The sequence below is a fragment of the Camellia sinensis genome, chromosome 8 (genome assembly GCF_055761805.1).
Source record: "Camellia sinensis isolate YWXY chromosome 8, ASM5576180v1, whole genome shotgun sequence".
Taxonomy (NCBI): domain Eukaryota; kingdom Viridiplantae; phylum Streptophyta; class Magnoliopsida; order Ericales; family Theaceae; genus Camellia; species Camellia sinensis.
In genome coordinates, this window is record NC_138968.1 from 79,664,325 (window position 1) to 79,687,040 (window position 22,716).

Below are 22,716 nucleotides of genomic sequence, written 5' to 3' on the forward strand. Positions count from 1 at the left end.
TTCCTTGGGATTTGCAAATTTTGATCGACTGAGAGGAAGAGAGGTGTACTAAGCCCTTGATGAATGAGATCATTTCTATTAATATGGGCACTGAGAAGGATCCTGGCTTGGTCCAGATTGGTTCTATATTGTCTTTGTAAGAGCACGAGCGATTGGTCACTTTGTTAAAAGATTTCAAAAAATATTTTTGTGTGGTCCTATGAAGACATGCCTGGAATTGATCTTGACAGTAGCATAGGATCCCTCTCGACTTGATGTCCGATCTCTTTAGCTTTCAAACCTTGATTCAGAATGTTCAATAATCAACCAAAGTATAAAGCTTGCATAGCTGAAATGGAGGCAGCCCTTGAACTAGGGGCAACAATGTCAGATGTGATTTAGATTAGAAGCAGCCTTTGAACTAGGGGCAACAAGGTCGAATGCGATTTAAATTGGAAGTAGCCCTTGAGCTAGGGGTAATAAGGTTGGATGTGATCAAAGATTTAAAACTGGATCGTTTCCCAATGAAGGCCGCCCAGAAAGTCAAAACCCAGAATTTGAGAGAAGAAGGGCAGTCGAGTTCCTATCCACTATACTAGGGGCAAATTTAGGCCCAATTAGCCTAGTCCCTATATCATCATATCTACTGATCGAGTGTAGCAGTTGTTCTTATAGATGGCCTGGAGATCTCACATCCAATCAACATGGACAAGCTAAAATGAAAGTACCATCCTTGAGAGGCTCACTGGGCTGAAAACCCGGAAGGGCGACCCAGGCAAACGTTAGAGCAGAAAAAAAAAAAAAAATAGAAAGTGAAAAAAAAAATTGAAAAAATGAAAAAAGAAAGAAAAATGAAAAAAATGAAAAGCTCGCAAGGTTGAAAACCTGAAAGGGCGGCTTTGGCAAAAGTTAGTGCACAAAAGGAGAGTGTCAATATCTGAGTGAACCTTAACCGGAGCTACATTGGCCTAATTCCAATCTTTGGGATACGTAGGTAGCTTCATCTTGAAGTTCGGCCCTAATAATTTTTCAACTCATTCAACTTGTCCATGTTTGATTGGTGTATCATTAGTCGACTTGGTTGTCCTATTTGCATTTGCTTGGCTCATCTTCGTTATACTTGGTTTAGTTTGGTTTAGTTCAACTTGGCTCCGTTCGGTTCGATTTGGTTTGGTCTAGCCCAGTTCCGCTTGGCTTCATTCGGTTCGGATTGGTTCGGTTCAGTTATCACCATAGCTACGACAGAACCAATTCAGGATTATCTGGTTTGGGGCTATGCATCCCAATGGTTGATTCCATGTTGGTTGGGTAGTGGCCATTTGCAAAAATAGGTTTTGATTATTTTGAATGAAGTTGACAGAGTTTCTCGAAAATTATTCCATTTCTGCAAAACTTGGACCATTCTTTGGACTTAAAAAAGGGAAAATTTTCAGTGCTCACAGCTTAGTACATGATTTCAAAATAGAAAATGGAATAAGTACGTTAATCTAACTCTCATGTTGATTAAAACATTTTTACAAAAAATTCAAGAGAAAAAAAATAAAATCAAGACAATGGCCAACTCTTGAGTCATGAGATTCTATCTTCTCCGGCATAGTCGAGTCAGAGATTCTATCTTCTCCACCGCTTGAGTCATGAGTTCGTTGGCCAACTCTTCGGCTAGATCATGAGTTCGTTGGCCAACTTTTTGGTCAGCCCATCAGTTTCAATTTCAACCTATCAGGACAAACTGCAGAATCGCTTAGGCTCAATAGTTGTGTTTCAGAGTCATGTTTTTTTACGTTCTGTTAATACCAGTCAGTGTATATAAGTGTGTTTGGATTGTTTTGCTTCATTTTTCTTTCAGTCATTCTTTGATTTAGGCCAGTTTGGCTTAGTATAGAATTAATGTCCAATTCAGAGTTCCAAAACTCAATCATTCTCAAATTCAATTAGAATTGTTTTCACACTCAAAGTGATATGCTAGTCACGCCATTGATATGCAAACACAAAACTTAATTTTATTGTAGTCAGGAGATGACATCCCCGATTACAGAGACGAAACCAAGAAAGACAAAAAAAAAAGAAAAAAGAGAGAGAGAGAGAGTTGAAGCTATGCTTGCCAAAAAAAAAAAAAAAGAGAAAACAAAAAAGGAAAAGAGAGAGAGAGAGTAGCATTTTCTCAATTTTTCGGCAGCAGCTCGGCGGCAAAGATTACACCGACTTCATTTGCACACAGCTTCGTTTCCTGACTTTACCATCAGCTGCCTTGCTTCATCTTTACTCATTTGAAGCTCTTGAAGACTCTGCCTTGGCCTTGGCAGAGCTTTTGAAGGAGATTATTCCTCGCCGGCCATCAAATTGGTTGTGCGAAGAAACTCCGAATCGAGCCACGGAGGTGGCTTGCTATTTCAGTTCTTTGTTTTGCTTTTTCAGTGCACTAATTTCTACTCGAACGTCGTTGTACATACGTTGGAGGAGGGAGAGTTGTGCACTTAACTGATGTACCTCATACGTTCTGTTCTGCAGTCGACGAGACAAGTTAGAGACCGCAGTCACGGTCTCCACACATGACCTCAGTGTATACGAGTTTGCTTCAATGTCAAACTGTGCCACCATGATTTGTTTAACTGACATCGTTGGAAAGCTGAAAATAGGGAAAAGAGGAGGAGCCCGTGGTTGAGGTTCAGGGGAGTCAGAATCGGTCATCTCTATCGTGGACTCATTCAGGTCTGGAAAAAGTGTGAGAGAACTGTGTGAAGAGGCCATGACAGAGGAGAGTAATGCAAAAGAAAGAGGTTGCAGAATGGTGGCAGAGAAAGTTTGCAGGCTTTTGCTTTTCCTACTCTCGCAAGCCTCAACTTAAGAAGAGGATGAAACCAAAGAAGAAGACAAAGAGGGAGGAAGGCCGAGACGATCATTGACAATCGGGGTAGGATTGGATAGCCTGTCGGTCAGGTGCCACGATTGTTGAAATCGCACGATAGACACGACCCTCGAAGAAGATGAAGGAAGAGAGAGTGAGACAAAAATAGGAGATGCGAGAGAGTTGCATATATATATGTGTAGACACCCTATTTTTGACCGACCTCAAGATTTTGATGTCATCGTTTGTGTACTCGGTGATTGGGCATGTTTGTGCTTGTTATGAGTTTCTGGGAGTTTCGGCTAAGCGCCTTGTCTCGGGGCCTCTTAACTCTTTTCCTTTTGGTTCGCTTTTGGACCATTGCCTTGGTGCCTTTTCCTGGAGGGAGAGAGAGTCCTATAGGTCACTTTTTGTATCTGTAGGCTACTTTTTCCTCTTGTAGGTCACTTGTAGTGGCTCGTAGGCTAGTTTCGGGGACTTTCGACTGAGTGCATTGTCTTGTGGCCTCTTAGCTCTCTTCTTTTTGGTTTGTTTTTGGACCATGCCTTGGTGCCTTTTCCTGGAGGGAGAGAGAGGCCTGTAGGCCACTTTTTGTAGCTGTAGGCTACCTTTTCCTCTTGTAGGCCACTTGTAGTGGCCCGTAGGCTAGTTTTCGGGGCCTCCGACTGAGTCCCTTGTCTTGTGGCCTCTTGGATCTCTTCATTTTGGTTTGTTTTTGTGCCATACCTTGTTACTCCTTGCCTAGAGGGAGGGGAGAGGCTGTCGGCCACTTTTGGTGGTTGTAGGCCACTTTAAGTGGCCGGTAGGCTACTTGAAGTGGCCTATGGCCATTTTTCTACTTTTATAGATATTTTTTATGCCAGCTGTGCTAGCTGGTGAGCACAAAATGCATCCTCCATACACGTGTATGGAGGGATTCAAACAAACTCTAAGCTTGTCAAGGAAACTTTGGCTTGCATTTTCTATATAATGGGGGGTCTCTCCCTCATTTGAGGGGTTCAGATTTTTGGAGAGAAAATTTAAAGGGACTCTTAGTTAAACACCTCTATCTTGTTGTTGAGGCCCTTAAAGGATTTATTTGAGCTCTCAAAGCTTGGTTTTTGCCTCAGAAGCGCCTGTTTTGCTGTGGTTCTTCAAGGGTGAGTAGTTACCCTCTTTAAGCTTTGTTTTGCTTAAGTGTTTAGCCATCTTTGCATGCTTCTTTTGGCTTAGCTTTCAACTATAAAAACTTCTATTTTTAAGTGTTAAAAATGGTTGTTTAAGGTCTTGTTGGAGTTAGAGGTGTTCCTCTCCTTTTTGTGGCTTATTTTGTTTTGCTTTGTGCCATCTTTTAAGGCCTTTCAAACAACCTTGTTTTGGCCTTTTAACCATTGAATTCTAGAGGAATTTCAGTGGTAGGAAACTTGTTTTGAGGTCCCAAATAAGAGGGGGAGGTCCCCCATCGTCTTGTCTTGATAGCATGTCTTGGTGGCCTAATACATGAGCATGTGTTTATCTCATTTTCTAACTTAGTCCAAGCATGTTTTTGTGACTTTTTGGACCTGACCTAACTCTGTTTTGGGTTGGTTTGATCATTGGATTCATGCATCATGCTTTATGCCTCTCATTCTAGCTCATGTTAGCACTATCTCAGCATGTTTTTGCCACTGATTTGCCATGTCATAAGTCTGTTTTAGATTGGTTTGGTTACCTCTTGCATGCTTCATGTACTTGTAGTGCAATCCTACCCATAAGCCTAACATGCTTCACGATTTGGCATATTATTCTAGCATGTATTGGCTTCATTCTAGCATGTATTGGCTTCATTCCAGCATGTTTTTGGCCATTATTTAACATGCTTTAACTCTGATTTTGGTTGGTGGGGTCACCTCTTGCTTGGTTTTTGTACTTGTAGTGCAATCCTCCTTGTAGGCTTAACATGCATCATGCTTTATGCCTCCAATTCTAGCTTGTTTTAGCTTTGTTTCAACATGCTTTTGGCCTTAATTTAGCATGCTTAAACTCAGTTCCATGTGGTCTTGGTCATGTATGGCTTGCCTTGCAGGGCCATAGTGTAATTGGCTTTGCTAGTCTTGTGTTTTGAGACCCCTAGCATGCCTCATTTGTGATATTTGTGTGATATAACATCATTTGACATGCAAATTCAGAGTATAAACTTCTGTCATACTCTTATGTTCATCACTCTTTCATTGTGTTTAAGAGTTGTGCCTTATGCCTTGTTTGTGAGCTAATACAAGAGCATATCTTCCTTGCCATCTATGCTGCGATTCTAGCATGTTTTTGGTACTGTTTTGACTTGGTTTAGGTCTGATTTGAGTGGTTTTGGTCATGCATGCTTGGCTTTGCATAGCTATAGTGTATTTGGCTTTGCTAGTCTTACATTTTGAGACCTCTAGCATGTCATATTTGAGCTTTTTGCATGTCATGGCATCATTTGACATGTTATTTCAGACCATATACCTCTGCCATATTCTTGCATTTATGCCTTTTTGTTGTGCTTGGAGGTTGAGCCCTATGTTTCACTTGTAAGCCAACTTGCATGCATGTTTGTCTAAGCTTTTGGGCTATCATTTCAGCATGTTGTTTTCATGTGTGTTGCACTGCATGTGTTTGGATCGAGCATTAATCCAAACACGAAGAACGAGGGACGCTTCATACTTGAAGTGACGAAACGTGCCTCATTTTTTAGTCGCCGTCCCCCTTGATTGTGCATGATAGGGTGGAGGCCTCTTGAGTCTTGTATGTTATTTGTGCATTCATTGACTTGTACAAACTTGGCTTCTCGGCCATCGTGCATTACGATGTTCGGTTGGTGGCCTGTGAGTCGAGTACCGCACTCCTTTGATCTTGAGAAATGATAAGGAGGGTGGTTGTACACACATACCCTGCAAATGCCTTGCCTTGCCCCTTTTGTACTCTGTTTGTAGCAAATTTGGAGTGTGCAGAAGCAAGTGGCTGACCGGCCACTTTAAGTGGCCTACAGCCTCTTTAAGTGGCTGATAGCTTCCTCAGGTGGCCGACAATCCTCAGGCTTAGAGGTGGTCCAAAGTTGTTCTGGTTCTGGAGTAGAAGCAGCCTGAAAATTGGTTCAGTGTTCAGAAATCAAGGTGAATGCAAACAGAGGCATCCGGTGGCAAAGCGACGGATTTTCGGAAGGAAGCCGACCGAGCATGCATGCATTCCTCGCTTCGAGGCTCTTTTTAACTTCTTTACTTAGATGGTTAACTCATCGATTCTATACTTAGATAGTCAATGCGTTTAGCTAGTCATTTGTGTTTGTAATTAGTTAACTAAATTAGTTAATTAGTTGTGATTTGTAATAGTTAGCTTAATTAGCGTAGCTAGTTAGCTCTCTTTCATTCGGACCCTCCGTCGAGAGGGCAAAAGTTGTAATAAGTGTGCGTGTGTGTGTGAATGTCTTCTAGTCCCACGTCTTTCTCCCTTTTATTTACCAGCTTTCGATGGTTAGTTTTAGGGCAAGTTTCAATTAGCATACTTATGCTTGCATGCGTGCATCATTCATTCGTCTTTCATGCACCGGGCTCGGCTCATCATTCAAACTGCATTGTATTTCAATACCTATTTGAATACATGTATCAATTGTTGCATTCATATGCCATCTTAGGTAGCTGAGCCTAACTTATTGCATTTTGCGTGTGTTGCATTAGGCATCTTAACATAAACTAGGATCATGTATGATTTCTAACTAGTTTTCTGTTTTGACTCGGAGTACACTGTAAGTGTTTATGCTTTAGCATCTTTGCATGTGTGTAAGTGACTGCCATGATAGCATGCTTGCCATGAGACTATTTGCTTAACTGCTATAACTGCATGAATGCTTGTGGGTGAAGGCTTGATTGCTTGAATTGGAACAATTCATCAAACTGTGAGTTTTAAGCGCACTTGAAGTGGCAAATCATCATGTTTTAAGCCCACTTGAGGGTGGCAAATCCGCGTTTTAGCCTACTTGCGAGTAGCATCTTCAAACCATTTTCGAAAAACAAACATGAGATGTTTTGTTCCAAATCGAGCGATTTAGTCTATACTTGTATGTTGTGCGCATCACGTAGTAAGTTGGCTAATAAATCTGAATAAGAACACGTGTTTTCAAAATAGCACATCATTTTAGTAGAGGTCGATCCTTTGATCAGGCGAGTGGGGGTGCTCATTTCATGACCTTCCCCTCTCATACCCAAGTTCCTGAGCTGAGGCAACTTTGGTGATGACGGACACGTGGCCTTAGGCACGAGTCAGGGTGTCCTAAATTTCCCAAAACAAAATATTTAGGTGGCGACTCTGAAATCTGGCAAAGCAGTCCATGTTTGGCGCTTTTTGATTAAAATCGATTTTTCAAAACGATTTGCCGGATTTGGACTCTTTGGTGATTTATCAGTTTTACATTGCACTTTGTGAGGTTAGATTCAGAACCATGACAGGAGTCCGAACTGTAGTAGCTAGAACCCAATCCGTGCCCTCGTGTGCGGAGCGAGTTCGGGCGGTCTACAATATGTGTATATGTATTGTATATTTGTGTATTATATACATTTATTTGACTATTTTTGTCACAAGAGTGACTTGGTGATGTGGTCTGATTCGGCATTTGAGGGTTGAAAGGCTAAGCCTGAGGTTAGAGGTTCGAGCCCCCTTAGCAACAAGTGTTTCTTTTGTTTTGTTTTGTTTTGGTTTGGTTTTATGTATATACATCTCGTATACTTATTTATTATATATATATATTTGTTTGAATATTTTGACACAAAAGTGGTTTGGTTCAGGGGTTTGGCTCAGTGGTTGAGGACTGGGAAACTAAGCTTTAGATCAGAGGGTCGAACCCCCGTATCCATGCATTTTGTGTTTTTCCTTTCTTTTTGCGTGTTTTGCATACGCGCACTGACGTCAGCAAACATAATATGCCTTCTCAGTAACGGCATCTACTCACTGACGGCCGCAAACAGAATATTTCCCGAATCTATATATGTATACCATATATCCGTATCTGTATGTATTTTGTCTGTATATGAATATATGTATATCGTATGTACATGTCTATGTCTATGTTCGTATCTATATGTATTTTGTCTATATATGGTATATGTATACGATATTTGGTTCAAACTACAATTCCTTCTTTCATTCTGTGCATCTATCGCACAATAATCTCACTTCGAGCATCTACCGCACAATTTCAATTCAATTACGCTGTCTTGTGCATCATACTATCTTGTGCACTCCCAGGGCTTAGGAGACTTTAAATCCTCTAGAGGTGTAGTTCCTTTGGTGTTTGTCGTGCCCAAAACACTTCAGGTAGTCTGGTATAGCCACCTGGCTGTGTTTGCAATGAGTTCCTAGGAGACCAACTGTGACGGTGGAAACTAGAGTTTGAATGGCAATGCCTAGAACGCAAAGTTTGGAATTTCCGAGACTAAAGTCTGGTTTGAATACCCAGGGGTGTATCCCCAGCTTGAAATCTGTATGGCAGCTCCATAGGTTAAGGTAGCATGTATGCGCCTTAATTTTGGATATTGAACCAACCAAGTCTGTCACCCTGTTGGAGAATAGAGAAAGTTGTGAATATGATCTGGAGCTGCTACATGCAGAGGTTACCCCTTGTTAGCATTTAAGGGCCTTTGAGCTGTGAGTTGAACGTAAGAGTTCGAAGAACACAAGAAGGAGATCCATATCATTCCCTGTTAGAGGCATCTTGGCTGTGTTTGTAATGAGTTCCTAGGAGACCAATTGCGACGGTGGAAACTAGAGCTCGAATAGCGATGCCTAGAAAGCAAAGGTTTGGAATTTTCGAGACTAAAGTCTGGTTTAAATACCCAGAGGTGTATCCCCGACTTGAAATTTGTATGGAAACCCCATAGGTTGAGGTAGCATGTATGCGCCTCAATTCTGGATACTAAATCAACCTAGTATGTCACCCCGTTGGAGAATAGGAAAAGTTGTGAATATGATCAGGAAGAAAAGCAGCATCCGTGACTTCTCCATGCAGGGGTTACCCCAAGAAATCATTCTACCATACCTTCTTACACTTGCGTGAGATGCGTTTGGACTTCAAATTTATCTTTGCTCCTTTCACGTGAAACGTGTTAGGATGTGATGTTTACCTGGTTAAAATCTTTCCCCCTTTCGTATGAGACACGGCTAGCAACATCTGTTGATTACACTACTATTTTTCCTCTTGCGTGAGACGCGTTTGGATTTATTCACTATTTATCCTCTCGCGTGAGATGCGTTTGGATGTGTTCACTATTTTATCCTCTCGCGTGAGATGCGTTTGGATTTGTTCACCATTTATCCTCTCGCATGAGACGCGCTTGGATTAATTCACTTTTATCCTCTCGCGTGAGACGTATTTGGATTTGTTCACCATTTATCTTCTCACGTGAGATGCGTTTGGATTCATTCACTTTTATCCTCTCACGTGAGACGCGTTTGGATTTATTCACTATTTATCCTCTCGCGTGAGATGCGTTTCGATGTGTTCACTATTTATCCTCTCGTGTGAGACGCGTTTGGATTTGTTCACCATTTATCCTCTCGCGTGAGACGCGCTTGGATTCATCCACTTTTATCCTCTTGCGTGAGACGTATTTAGATTGGTTCACCATTTATCCTCTCACGTGTGACGCTTTTGGATTCATTCACTTTTATCCTCTCACGTGAGACACATTTGGATTTCTTCACTATTTCTCCTCTAGCGTGAGACGCGTTTGGATTTATTTACTATTTATCCTCTCGTGTGAGACCCGTTTGGATCTCAAGTTCACTTTCCTCCTTTCGCGTGAGACACGTTTGGATCTCGAGTTCACTATTTCCCCTCTCGTTTGCGACACGTTAGGATTGCAAATCGGTTAAAAACATCAGGTGCGCCTATTGTTTGCACCATCTTTCCTCCTTTCGTGTGAGACACGTTAGGTTTTTGATTTCACTCGGTTAAAAACATTAGGTGTGTGTAGACGCGCCCGCGTGGGCCTCGCTACTGTTCGGACTCAATTTGTGTCACGGTTCTTAATCTAAACCAAAGAGTCCAAATCTGGCAAATCGTTTTGAGAAAACAAATTTTTTGAAAGAAGTGCCAAACATGGACTGCTTTGCCAGATACAGAGTCGCTACCTAAATATTTTTTTATAGGGGAATTTAGGAAACCCTGACTCGGTGCTAAAGGCCACGTGTCCGTCATCACCAAAGTTGCCTCGGCTCGGGAGCTTGGGTACGATTGGGGAAGGTCAGCTATGAGCACCCCCTCTCGCCCGATCCGAAGATCGGCCTCTACTAACCGTGATATCCGTTTTTGAAAACGTTATGTGTTCTTATTCCGGTTATTAGCCTAGAATTACTATATTATGCGCACAGCAAACAAGTATAGACCAAATCGCCTAAATTGGAACAAAACATTTCATGCTTGTTTTGAAAATGGTTTGCTACTCGCAAGTAGGCTAAAATGCAGGTTTTGCCACCCTCAAGTGGGCTTTAGAAAAGTCGGTTTTGTCACTATCTAGTGGGCTTAAAACTCACAGTTTTAATGCATTATTCCAATTTAGGTAATTCAACCTCCATCCACAGGCATTCAAGCAGTTATATCACATAAGCAGCTAACATCATGGTAATCATGCTATCATGGTAACACTCACATGAATGCAAGGATGCTAAAGCATAAATACTTACATCATACTCCGTGCCAAAACAAAAACTAGTTAGTAATCACATGCATGATCCTAGTTCATGTTAAAAATGGCTAGTGCAACACATGCAAAGATGCAATCTAGACAGGCTCGGCTATTCTAAGATGGCATATGATGATGATACAACTAACACGTATTCAACTTGAAATTGAAGTACAAATGCAGTTAGAATGATGCGCCGAGCCCGGTGCATGCAAGACAAATGTATGAATGCATGCATGCATTGCATAAGGTATGCTAAATTAAACGTGTCCTAATACTAAACATCAAAGCGGGTAAGTAAAAGGGAGAAAGAAGTGGGGGTTGGAAGACATGCACACACGCACCCACACTTATTACAAATTAGCCCTCGCTCGGAGGGACCAAAAGAATAATACAATTAACTAACTATCAAGCTAATTAATTATTACAGACAATTCACTAGCTAAGCAAATTAACTAAGCTAATTAAACAATAAAATCAGCCTCAAGAAGAGGGTCCAATGCAATGCATGCGCAGTTCCGCTCGGAAAGTCATAGCCATGCACAAGTTGCCTCCACTTTGACTGTTATCCTCCTCTGAAGACTGCACAAGTACCAGGGTTGCTTCTCTGAATGCTTTGGAACATCACCGGCTAAGGGGATTTGCCACCGGCCATGGAGAATGACCACCGGCCTCTGATTGAGATATCGGCCACGGATGGATGGCCGGTCGGCACTGCATATGGCCGGTCGGCCAAATCTTCCTGCAGAATCTGTTTTGACAGCAGCAGAGTGCAAAACAAGGCATCGCAATGCATTTCAAGCAATGTTTGCACCAACCACACTCCTTATCATGTTTATGACTCAAAGGAGGATGGTGCTTGACCCTCGGACCACCAATCGCGCATTTCAATGCGTGATGGCCCAAGAAACCAAGTTGTGCATTTCGATTTCAAATGACATGCAAACCAATTAAACACATAAAGCCCAACCTCTATCATACTCAATTCAAGAGGCAAAGCATGCATGCTCTATGCAATGCAACCTAGGCATGGAGGCTAAGTATGCAACATGAACATGAGGACAAGTATACAAGTTAGCAAACATGCAAAGTGTAATCTTAACCATGCACACATGCAAGGCATGTAGCATGTCAGGAAACTTAGCAAGAAATGCATGCCAAATGCAACTCCAATTAAACATGCAACAAAATGTCATGAGCCAAGTACCTAAGCATACAAACATGCATGCAAACATGGTTGAATACCGAAGCATATAGAAGCAACTTTCAAGCACAATTAAAAGGGGCAAACATTGGCACATAGCATACATGATAAGCTTTGAAAAACATGTAGAAGATGATGCCAAATCAACCTACCAATGCAGGCAAAGCATGCATCCAAGCCCAAGGACTTAAACTATGATCATATGACACACGAAGGAAATGATCAAAGTGAATCAAAATAGTCCCAAATCATGCCAAATTAAGGTCAAAGACACACCTAGATGACATCTAAATGGCCTATACATGGAAGCATACAAAAGGGGCCAAACATAGAGCATAAGATACCAACCTTTTAAAGCATTAAAGGAGCATCAAATGCAAGCATACAAGCATGCTATAAGGTCTGAAATGGCATGATAAATGGTTCCAAACCACTGAAACAAAGCAAGTAAAGCATGCTAGGGGGGTCAACACTCAAGGCCTACAAGGGAGATTGCATGGTAGCTATACAAAGCAAAGCATGGATGACCTAAATGACCAAAAAGCAGACCTAAATCATGCCAAAATATGCATAAAAGCTTCACAAAGCTAAGCCAAAATCATGCTAGAAACAAGTCTCAAAGCACAAAGCATGTTAAGGTAATTTCATGGCATTACAAGACAAGTATGCTAAGCATGCATGGTGTGTCTAAACCAACTTAAAACAGTGCTATATCATGGCAAAATAAGCACAAATACTACTTAAGACATGGCCAACATGAGTTCAAAAATGGTGCTCACACATAAGGCTTAAAATGACAAGTTTTGAAGACAACAAGGAGAGGGGATGGCCCTCTCCTTCTTAGGACCTTAAACCACCATCCTCACCACTGAAATTCCTCAAGATTTTAGTGGTGAGGAGGCCCAAACAAGGTGGTCCCGAAACTCACCAAAAATAGCACAAAATGGGGCCAAACAAGGCCTAAGAGGGGGTAAACGACCCCAAACACAAAAGTGGTCTTAATGAAGTATCTTAAACACAAAAAAAATAGAACTTTTTTATGTTATACACAAATCCTAAATCCGAAATCAAGACAGGCTAAAAGGGTATGCAAAAACGGGGAATAAAGAGGGTAATAAGTTACCTTTGAAGACCAGCAAGAACCAGCAGCCTTTAGGTCTCAAAAACTAGTCCTCAACCTCTGAAAACAAGCTCCAAGAACCTCCAAGTGATGATGGAAGTGTGTGGCTATGAAGTGGTGTGCAATAGGCCAAGAACAAGGCCCTTTTGGACCCTCTAACCCACCCAAATGTAGAGAGAGTTGGAGATATAGAGACGGAGTGATATATATGTGATATATATCAGATTTTTTCAACCCCTAAAATGGAAGGAGAGGCTCTCCTTATATAGAGAAACCAATGGGGCAAAGCTTCTCTTAGAAGCTTTGAGCAAAAAGGCGAAGCTTCTCTTAGAAGCTTGGATCAAAAGGGCCAAACTTCTTGGAGAAGCTAGGCAAAGGGGTCAAGAGGTTCAAGTTTCTTCAAGAAGCTTAAAAAAGGGTCAAGCTTCTTGGAGAAGCTAAAAAAGGTCAAGCTTCTTGGAGAAGCTAAAAAAAGGTTCAAAAGGGTCAAGATCCCTCAAGAAAAGGTCTCGGTTAGGACAAGTGGCCGATTGATCAAAAATAGTGGCCGGCCGGCCAAACATAATGCCGACCGACCATCAAGAGTGCCGACCGGCCATCACCAATGGCCGGTAGCAAGGAAACAAGGCCAGTGGCCTTAGGCCAAGGCCGGTGAGGTGTGGGGATGGCCTACAAGCTATTTCCCACCCTCAGAAGCAAAACAACAAGTGTTTGGTGCAAAACCAGACACCAAACAGTCGAGTCGAGAGATCCTGAGGTAGGGCGCGTAGCCGAGACCTCCGGGAACTCAAGATGAACACGAACAAGGATGATCACCGAGTATTCAAACGGTGACGTCCAAGTCTTGAGGACGGTCAAAAATGGGGTGTCTACAGTTGCCCCTCTTTGATAGAACTCGAAAGTCATAAAAATGACGGGAGTGAATGTCAAAGCCCAGAGACGACCCATTTTTGACAAGGCCGAAGACTTAGACAAAAGCATACAAGCTACAAATAAGGGTATGCGCACGAGGGCAGGGGCAAAATGCAAGACAATGCACAAAGCCGAGCATAACATATGATCATGCAAGAAACATAGGGACGTATCCCGGTGTTTCGGAAATGTATAAGCATTGGAACGTATTCCAAATGCTCTTAACCAAAGAGGGAGAAACATAGGGATATATCCCGGTGTTTCAGAATGGTTCAAACATTGGAACGTATTCCGAATGCTCTTAACCAAAGAGGGAGAAACATAGGGACATATCCTGGTGTTTCGGAAAGGAGAAGAAACATAGGGACGTATCCCAGTATTTCGAAAAGAAGAGAGAAACGTAGGGACGTATCCGGTGTTTCGAAAAATGAGAAACATAGGGACGTATCCCGGTGTTTTGGAAAAAGAGAAAGAAACATAAGGACGTATCCCGGAGTTTCGAAAGGAGAGAGAAACATAGGGACGTATCCCGGTGTTTCGAAAAAAAGAGAAAGAAACATAGGGACGTATCCCGGAGTTTCGGAAGGAGAGAGAAACATAGGGATGTACCCCGGTGTTTCGGAAAAAGAGAAAGAAACACAGGGACGTATCCCAGTGTTTCGAAATGGTGTGAGCATTGGAACGTATTCCGAATGCTTTTAACCAAAGAGGGAGAAACAAAGGGACGTATCCCAAAGATTAGGGATGTATCCCAAGGATTAGGGACGTATCCCAAAGATTAAGGACGTATCCCAAGGATTAGGGACGTATCCCAAGGATTAGGGACGTATCCCAAAGATTAAGGACGTATCCCAAGGATTAGGGACGTATCCCAAGGATTAGGGACGTATCCCAAGGATTAGGGACGTATCCTAGAGATTAGGGATGCATCCCAGAGATTAGGGACGTATCTCAAGGATTAGGGACGTATCCCAGAGATTAGGGACGTATCCCAAGGATTAGGGACGTATCCCAGTGTTACGAACAAGGAGGACAAACATAGGGACGTATCCCGTTGTTTCGGAATGGAAAGAGAAACATAGGGACGTATCCCGTTGTTTCGGAGAGAAGGAAGAAACATAGGGACGTATCCCATTGTTTCAGAAAGGTAGGAGAAACATAGGGACGTATCCTGGTGTTTCGGAAAAGAAGGAGAAAGGGAAACGTAGGGACGTATCCCGGTGTTTCGAAAGAAGGGAGAAACAGAAACGTAGGGACGTATCCCGGTGGTTCAGAAAGGTATAAGGGCGTATCCCAGTGTTTCCAAACAAAGGAGCGCGCAAAACAATGCAATACAGGTGCACAAGACAGTGCGATAAAATGCACTTTCTATGCAAGTATGGGGCATTTTCTATGCAACATTGAAAGCATATTCTATGCAGAAACATAACGATGCGCGGCACGCATGCAACCGAAGTGTATATGAAAGTTCACATTCTATGCAATGGAAGGGCATCAAACATGTACTCTGGTGCCTCCGATTTACCTTTAGGAGGACTTGGCAACACAACACTGCTCGAAAAAGGGACACCCTGTTTACATTGGTGAGAGATAACATCTGCTGCTGCTTTAATTGCCATTTTGACTTGAAGCAGGCTTAAGCTTGGAGTAGAGGCACACTCATTCTTCGGAGCACTGACAAGGCCTGAAGTACATCCGGAGCACAATCACGGAGTTTTCCGAAGTTGAAGCACACTCAGATACCCGATATTTTCCTCTTTTGCTTTTGTTTTGTAGTTTGGAACCCATATAGCTTCAAATAGGTCCTGATTTTACTGTTCTGACATGACTTGGGTTGAACCCTGCGGTTTTAAGAAAGAACAAATTCTTGTTTTGAACAAATGTGGAGAATGGCACAGCACTCCGGGCACAAAACGATTTGATTGAAATTGAGAAATGAGTTCTCAAACGAGTATTAAGCCTACAACTGAACACAGCATACTATGACTCAATAAAAGGTACACGACCTAAACACATCGAGTAACACTCGAAAAAGACTCAAAACAAAAGTTGAGGTAAACAAAACAAAAGACACAACACACAGATGTGTTACAATGACAAGAGACCTCTCAGTTCGCGAGGAGCCAGTTTCTTCGGGTAGTGTTTCCCACCCTTTTCTCATTTGTGATTCTCACATCACTCCGGCACTCAATCTCTGTTTTTCTGAAAAAAAGCCATTTTCTCACTTTTTCTCTTAGCGCACATCTCTCTATTCTTCAATCTCTCATTTTTTTATCCCTCCCCTGGTTGGTGGATAAACAGAAAGTTGCGGGGTCTTGCCCCTAGCATTCCGCTAGATTCTTCTTCTTGTTCACAACAGTGAGTTCTTCCACAAAAGGGCAGCGCTACAATTGGGTGTGTAGCAAATCTGCAGCTGACATCGGTTGACGATGCTCTACTGGGGAGTTTGGACGTGATTAGATCTGCCCAGAGGAGGGAATGGGATATCTTATCCCATTCCGGTTCGTGCTTCGCACTTGGCTTGATGCCTCGTTGCTTGGAGGATGTGAGAGCTTTCTGCCCTTTTGCAGTCAGCTTCAGTGGTGCCCTTTTTTGGCGAATACGGTGCCCTTTCGGCAAGTAGAGTGCCCTTTCTGGCAAGTATGTTGACAATGGGAGAAAGACAGAACACCTGACTCAACTGTGCCCCTATTTCATCATTTTGACCATTTTTTGTTTTTGCTTTCTACTAAAACAATCTTGACCAATATGAGAGTTAGATTAACATACTTGTTCGATTTTTGATTTGAAAATCATGCAAGTTAGGTTATGAGCAGTGAAAATTTTCTTTTTTTGGGTCCAAGAAATGGTCCAGTTTTGGAAACTGGAATAGTTTTCGAGAAAATAGTCAACCTCAGTAAAAATTTTCAAAAACTATTTTGCAAACAGTCAATGCTCAATGAGCATGGAACTTACTCTTTGAGATGCGCAACCCCGGATCGGAGGCAATGGAATATTGCCCCTGGCTTGAAAGGGGTGGATGGCAACGGAAAGTTGCCCCTGGTTTGAATGGCGGCTCACGACGACTCGTGACAACGGAAAGTTGCCCCTTGTTTGAATGGTACCGCAGCGCACTGCAATCAATCCTCAGAGTGACGATCACAACCGAACTCTCGGATACAGAGAAGGCAAAGACAGTCAAAACCATTACATGGACACAATCGATTTTAGAGGTGTTTGTGGCTGGACTTCAGAATGAAGTTTCCTACGTATCCCAAACATGGGCATCAAGCCTTACGTAGTTCCGGTCAAGGTACACTCGGGTATTTTAACCTTCACTTTCTCAGGCTCTAACTTTTGCCAAGGTGCCCGATGCGGGTTTTCGACCTTGCGAGCTTCTTTTCATTTTTTTTTTCTTGATTTTTTGTATCTTTTCATTCTCTCTCTTTTCTTTCTTCCTTTTTTTTTGATTTTATTTCTTCTCTCTTTTTTTTTTTTGCATTTTTTGTATTTTTCTCTTGCTCTAACTTTTGCCTGGGTCACCCTTCCGGGTTTTCGGCCCAGCGAGCCTCTCAAAGGGTAAAAGTGTAACAAGTCCATGCCAAATGGTTTTTTGAAGTTGAAGCCTCTCTGTATTTAGGAGAACGGCTGTTGCAATGATTTGCAGAAGGATCCATCTTCGGCTATTCGAGCATATCTGACATTTTTGTCCCTAGTTTGAGGGGGGGCTTCTGATCTAGCTTTACAAGCTTCCTTTGATCTGATCTGATCTTCTTGATCTGACTTTCTTGCCTCTTGTTCGAGGGCTGCTTCAAAATGGCCACACAGGCCTTACGTTGTGGTTGACCGTTGAACGTTCTGAACTCAGGTTCAAGGTTTGAAAGTGAGGGGTCGAATCTCGAGGCTGAGAGCGATCCTAAGCTGCACAATCTCAAGAGTGATCCCAGACAAGTCTTCGAAGGACCGCGCAAAATATTTTTTGAAATTTTTTAAGAAAGCGACAAATCGCTCGCGCTGAAGACAGTGTATGGATCAAGCCAGGATCCTTCTCAGTACTCATACTAACAAGCATGATCTCGATCATTAAGGGCTTAGCATGCCTCTCTTTCTCTTAATTGATCAAGGTTTGCAAAACCTGAGGGATTCCTTCCTTTTCGTTTTTATCACAATGTTTCGAAAAAAGTTTTGAAAAACTTAGGTCATTACAATGACTTCAAGGGCACAGAAAAGGCAGGCGAAGAGCACTGTCATTTCATTCAAACTTCTGGCACAACTGGCACACGGCAGAAGCAAACACAAGAGTGTGAAAATCACTGCTGTTCCATTCAAATCTGTTGGCATAACTGGCTCCAAGGCAGAAACAGACTCAAAAGAAAGCAAAAAGACAAACACAAAACAAGATAGTGATGTCCGAGGTAACACCTTCGGAATCACCCGACTCTTAACAAAACAGGATTGACTCGATACAACAAGACAGGCCCGACTGACTCAATACAACGAGACAGACTCAACAGGACTGACTCAATATGAAAAGACTGACTCAAAACAAAGAGACGGACTCAAAACAATAGAACTGATTCAATACCCAAGCCAGAACGTACAAAACCCAGTATTCACAAATGCTCAAAACAGTGCGTGCCATACGCTACATCCGGAGTAAACTGAGCGCCGCCCGCAGGTGGTTCATCCCTCGATCACATCACATTATCCCCCACAAGTTCACTGGTCAAGTGTCGATAGACTTTGCAGGACCTGGTGCGGGGATGACCCTGTTGTCAATTAAATTTTGTATCTCGTGGTGGAGACGGACACAACTGTCAGTGTCATGACCGGTTTGTTGATGAAAAGCACAGTACTTAGTCAGGTCATGCTTTGGAGGGAGAGGATCGGGTAGAGGCCGTTGTTCCAACGGTTTCAAATGTCCTTTCCTGAGTAGGACCCCCAGGGCTTTAGACAAAGGCATAAAAAGTGGGGTGAAAACCCTCTTGCCTCGGGGTAGATAGTCTGAAGTTCGGGGGTTTGAAGTGGATGCACCAACAAAGGGGGTGGCTGCTCTTGGTGTGGTGGTGGCGACCATGCCCACTTCGGAAGATCTTGCAGTTGCGTCACCGCTGGTGGTCGCATTCGAACTGCGGGTAAACGCCCTCCTGGGCTGCTCCTTCTCCTGGTCAATGAGGCCCTGCATCATAGCATCCTCGATCTGTACTCCCATCTCATGCAAATTTGAAAAGGTAGGGAAGGGGAGCACGATCATTTTCTGCATTAGTTTGGGTTGGAGGTTGCGCACAACCATCATTATCTGGTCTTTGTCGGAAGGCCTTGTAGCCATCATCGAGGCCTTTGCTCTCCACCTCGCCACAAACTCTGAAAAACCCTCATTTGGCTCTTGGCGGGTGACTTCAAGATCACGAGTTGTGACCTCAATCTGTGCGTTGTAGGAGTATTGATCACTGAAGGCCTCAGCCATCTCTTCCCAATTTTGTTTCATAGAGTTCTCCAATTTCGCATACCAGATTGCGGCTATCCCAGACAGGGTTCGGCCAAACAATGATAGCTTCTATAATCTGGTGAGGCCCATCGGCCTTAGTATGTCTGAAAACAGCCGCAAATGTACCATGGGATCCCCAGATCCATCAAAGCGGTCGATGTGCGGCATCTTAAATCTGTCCGGCAGCGTCACAGTCGAGTCTGTATACCTGTCTTCAATGTCAGGAATGGAGTGAGCCCCCTGAGACTTCTTGAACAATTTCTCAAGCTTGCCCATTTTCAATGCTGTGAGGTCCGTTTCGACATCAAAGGGGAGGTTTGGTAGGTTGGTGGCTGTTTTAGATAGTTGGGGTAGAACCGGGGACGGAGCTGGCCCTGTCGGAACGTCCGTATCTTCCTGGACATTAGCTGTCTCCCCGAGTGTTGGAACTCTTGGTGGGGGAGGAGCCTGGTGTGAAGTAGATACTCCAGTTTGCTGCTCTAACCTGGCAATTGTCTCTGCCTGTTGGGCTATGACCACAGCCTGTTGCTTGGCGAATTCTGCTTGACGGACAGTGTCTTGCTGCATGGCTTCATACTATCCTGGAGTTGGCGCACCATCTCTTCCAGACTTGACATATTGTTCTGATCTAACTGAGCAACCGGTATATCTGTGTCGGCAATAGGCTCAGAAATCTTAGCCCGACTGCTCAAAGATCACTGATCTGGTAGCTGTTGTATTGGTGGTCTGTGTCTGACTAGCCTTCTCTGGCCCTGATTACCCTTGAACTGAGTCTATGATCTGACAAAGTCTATCAGTACAAGTCCAATGAACCTCGGGGGATATTGGAGCCTTCTGAAGCTATGGTTCCAGGACTACCTAGCAAAAGAGAAAACAGGCAGCATCTCAGCCCAATTTCATCAGAACAGGCATATGCATAACTGAATAACTGTATTCTACTACTGATCACTGTTCCCAAAAATCGCTGCCCCAAATCTGAATCTGATTCCCGCAGATATAATTGATTCTCAAAACACTGATGCCCGCAGGCCTGATACCCAGACTTGCAAACTGATATATGCATTCCTGTAGAGGCCAACTCCAAAAAGCACATAGCAAGCAAATGAGAGCCAAAACACCCCTATGTTGGGGTAGGGTTTCCCTGTCTTATTTTGTCAGGAGCTAGGGTTTCACTATGCACGCAGCGGTTTCAAACAACCTATCGGGTAAGCAACCTGTCCTAGTTTGGAATGGTCACTATGGATTCCGAATATGCACTAGGTCGAATCGTCAAAAGGGTGCCCTGGTAAAAACCGGGGTTTGTGTTCCCATACTGTCAGAGCCCATAACCGATCAGCCTTATGGTCATGCCTTGACAAGACAAGCCTCCGACAAACCGTTCAGGAATGGCAGATGGCAAATACGGTGTCCTAGGCGCACCAATGCACATGCAATGCAAAGAAACACATAAGTGAAATTAAAACAGGATATCACGAGTTTGAGTCAAGTTCTCTAACTCCACAGCGGAGTCGCCAGAAACTGTAGACGCGCCCGCGTGGGCCTCGCTACTGTTCGGACTCGATTTGTGTCACGGTTCTTAATCTGAACCAAAGAGTCTAAATCTGACAAATCGTTTTGAGAAAATAGATTTTTTGAAAGAAGTGCCAAACATGGACTGCTTTGCCAGATACAGAGTTGCCACCTAAATATTTTTTTATAGGAGAATTTAGGAAACCCTGACTCGGTGCTAAAGGCCACGTGTCCGTCATCACCAAAGTTGCCTTGGCTCAGGAGCTTGGGTACGATTGGGGAAGGTCGGCTATGAGCACCCCCTCTCGCCCGATCCGAAGATCGGCCTCTACTAACCGTGATATCTGTTTTTGAAAACGTTATGTGTTCTTATTCCGGTTATTAGCCTAGAATTACTATATTATGCGCACAGCAAACAAGTATAGACCAAATCGCCTAAATTGGAACAAAACATCTCATGCTTGTTTTGAAAATGGTTTGCTACTCGCAAGTAGGCTAAAATGTAGGTTTTGCCACCCTCAAGTGGGCTTTAGAAAAGTCGGTTTTGCCGCTATCTAGTGGGCTTAAAACTCACAGTTTTAATGCATTATTCCAATTTAGGTAATTCAACCTCCATCCACAGGCATTCAAGCAGTTATATCACATAAGCAGCTAACATCATGGTAATCATGCTATCATGGTAACACTCACATGAATGCAAGGATGCTAAAGCATAAATACTTACATCATACTCCGTGCCAAAACAAAAACTAGTTAGTAATCACATGCATGATCCTAGTTCATGTTAAAAATGGCTAGTGCAACACATGCAAAGATGCAATCTAGACAGGCTCGGCTATTCTAAGATGGCATATGATGATGATACAACTAACACGTATTCAACTTGAAATTGAAGTACAAATGCAGTTAGAATGATGCGTCGAGCCCGGTGCATGCAAGACAAATGTATGAATGCACGCATGCATTGCATAAGGTATGCTAAATTAAACGTGTCCTAATACTAAACATCAAAGCGGGTAAGTAAAAGGGAGAAAGAAGTGGGGGTTGGAAGACATTCACACACGCACCCACACTTATTACAAATTAGCCCTCGCTCGGAGGGACCAAAAGAATAATACAATTAACTAACTATCAAGCTAATTAATTATTACAGAAAATTCACTAGCTAAGCAAATTAACTAAGCTAATTAAGCAATAAAATCAGCCTCAGGAAGAGGGTCCAATGCAATGCATGCACAGTTCCGCTCGGAAAGTCACAACCATGCACAAGTTGCCTCCACTTTGACTATTATCCTCCTCTGAAGACTGCACAAGTACCAGGGTTGCTTCTCTGAATGCTTCGGAACATCACCGGCTAAAGGGATTTGCCACCGGCCATGGAGAATGACCACCGGCCTCTGATTGAGATATCGGTCACGGATGGATGGCCGGTCGGCACTGCATATGGCCGGTCGGCCAAATCTTCCTGCAGAATCTGTTTTGACAGCAGCAGAGTGCAAAACAAGGCATGGCAATGCATTTCAAGCAATGTTTGCACCAACCACACTCCTTATCATGTTTATGACTCAAAGGAGGATGGTGCTTGACCCTCGGACCACCAATCGCGCATTTCAATGCGTGATGGCTCAAGAAACCAAGTTGTGCATTTCGATTTCAAATGACATGCAAACACATAATGCCCAACCTCTATCATACTCAATTCAAGAGGCAAAGCATGCATGCTCTATGCAATGCAACCTAGGCATGGAGGCTAAGTATGCAACATGAACATGAGGACAAGTATACAAGTTAGCAAACATGCAAAGTGTAATCTTAACCATGCACACATGCAAGGCATGTAGCATGTTAGGAAACTTAGCAAGAAATGCATGCCAAATGCAACACCAATTAAACATGCAACAAAATGTCATGAGCCAAGTACCTAAGCATACAAACATGCATGCAAACATGGTTGAATACCTAAGCATATAGAAGCAACTTTCAAGCACACTTAAAAGGGGCAAACATTGGCAC